Below are 2,747 nucleotides of genomic sequence, written 5' to 3'. Positions count from 1 at the left end.
AAAACCCTCTATATCTCATTTTTAGGATCTTTTGAATCTTCTACCTTGGCCCATTCTCCTAATGAAGGTGGAACATATCAGCATCTTGAGAATCATTTTCCTCTCTACTTGGCTATAGGGAGCCTTTCAACATACCATCCTTATGATCCCACTATTCACCAAATAATTGAATATAAGGAATCTATTTTTAATGAGGTTCTTACTCATATTTCATTAGGATCTCTCCACGACTTATTTAAGAAGATTCTTTATGTGGTTTTAAACATGCTTTCATGGACCATGCTTCCTCTCATCAGTTTAGAAATCCACTTTTAGATGACTCTCACCATGTGTTATTGGACCCTTCCATTTCATAATATCATGTTGGTCCTCTTCCTATTTCTACAAGTAATCTCTAAGATATTCTTTCTATAGCATCTAGCTCAATTATTGTGGGTGCTAAGGATTTTTTTGATGAATCATGTAGTATTTCTTTTTGCATACCTTTATCTATTTAAGACACTCTTTCAATATCTCATGTTTTTCCTTATGTTATAGACGAATATTTTTTTACAATTGGATGATCTAATTGTCATGTTGCAAATGTCAATTTTCCTATATATTTTCACTCCATTATTCAATGATGATGATGACTCCTCTCCATTTACACTAATTGTTATTCATTTGTGAAGAACAAGGCCTATGCCTATATAAGCTATCTCCATTAACATAGGCCCCTCCAACCCACCAAAGATTGAAGCACATTTTTTTTGTTGTTAATAATGTCATAGATTAAATAAATGATTTGGAGTTCAAAAAGGTGGGTATCTTTTTAAGTATTAAGAGAGGAGAATAAATCTTGTGATGAAATACTTTCTTTCCAACTCACTTATTCATAATGGGAGTGTTCAAGTTATCAATGAACTTCACATGTAAATACAATACATTCATATATACTATTAATATATTTGTAATCATGACTAAATCCATCCTTTATCATTTATTACCCTATAAAGAAATGGTCAAAACTAAACTAATCAAACTTGTACATATAGAAGTTCATAAAACCATCTTAAGATGGACCTTGAATTTTTTATAAATACACCAAAACTATCATTTACATTATCGTTCATCATCGTTATCTTGCAAGTGAAATGAGGAGCACAATTTCAAATCTCGGAAGATATTTTAAGGCTCTCAGTACACACAAGGTGATTCTATCCCCCATATGGAGCCACTGTGATTATCCAAGGGTGCCTTGTCCAATTTTTAAGTTTCGATTGTAGGATTGCAGCAGGGCTGATCAAATATGATTGCGTTTTCCAAATATGTGCAGGGGGAGTGGTTGATGATGAAGAGAAATGCATTGAAAAAGGGAGAGAATTAGCAGGGTTAAAGGATGGTGCATATATGAAAGGATAAAAATTAATGAAATTCATTGAGAAAAGAGAAAGCTAGTCAATTATGTAGAAATGAAAAAGGAAAGTGAGAAATTGTAATTTTTTTCATTGAAATGGTATTTAGTTATATAGTTTTAATATAAAATTAATTTAAAAATATGATTTTTTTTATTGTATATGTATATGTATGTATGTATGTATATATATATATATATAAAAGTTTAATGTATATTAATATTTAATTTATTTTGTTTACGCGTGATAAAATTTATTATAACTTAGTTGTCAAATTAACAATAAGGATAGCCCATCTCTCGCTGCTATCAGTTAATAAGCTGACTCATTACTGTTATCCAAAGATAATAAGCTGACTCATTACTGTTATCCAAAGAAAACCAGGTCACCTGAAAAATCACCTCAGGAGAATAACCTGCTGGTGAGGGGCAGGGTTTCTGCCTCTGGGTTTTGGGTAATTAACCTGTGTCCTGATGTCAGAAAAAGCCTAGCTTTTAGTCAAACAAAAACAATAATTAATATCTAATTCATTATTAAAAAATAAATTATAAAATTCTCTTAAAAAATTTAATAAATTTGATTTAAATATATCAAATCTCCAAAATATTCTCAGGTATCTACATATAGCCAAAATAGTTATATATAAAGTCGACCATAACAAAGGAATGAAAATGAAAGAGTAATTGAGAATTAGGGTAATTGTCGCCTGGCCAAGCAAATCATATTTGCCTGGAACCAGGCAGTGAAAGGAAAGATTGTGGTTGGCTGAAGTAACGTCAAGAACAACAAGCAAGGAGTATGAGTAAAATTAATAAAACCATCAGCGAATAGTGTATTCTAGGTGTAGGAGACAGCAAGTAGTGAGAAAAGGAAGCTTGGTCGAGAAAAGGATGCAAGGAAAAATCATTTGCTTGGCAACTAAAAGATTAAAACACTGCACAAATTTCCAAGCAAAGGGTCGACCCGACTAGGGAACAAAAGGAAAATTGAAGAAATAAAATGCCGGCTGTTAAGTGTAGCGAGCATAATAAGTTTGCGCAGGACATTATGTGCTCGGTGATAACACTGGCAATAGTGTTTTATAAGAAAATACATATATGCGGGTTATTAATATCATTTTTATTTTTTTATTTTTCTGGTTATTTTTTTAAATTTTAATAATTTAGTTGTTAAATTAGTAGTACGGATCATTATTTTTAGTTAATATTTAAGAATGCATCTCTAGTTACTATTCACTAATTTTCGCTGACTCATCACACTTATTTAAGGAAAACCATGCCACCTGAAATAACTAGCTTGTGGTCCTAAGTGTAGCCTTTCATTCCTGCTAGATATACTTATAAATCTTTGACA

This window comes from Pinus tabuliformis, chromosome J (assembly GCF_031772625.1).
Source record: "Pinus tabuliformis cultivar Carrire ecotype Pingquan chromosome J, CPIR1, whole genome shotgun sequence".
In the NCBI taxonomy this organism is placed as follows: domain Eukaryota; kingdom Viridiplantae; phylum Streptophyta; class Pinopsida; order Pinales; family Pinaceae; genus Pinus; species Pinus tabuliformis.
This window is presented reverse-complemented; position numbering follows the sequence as displayed.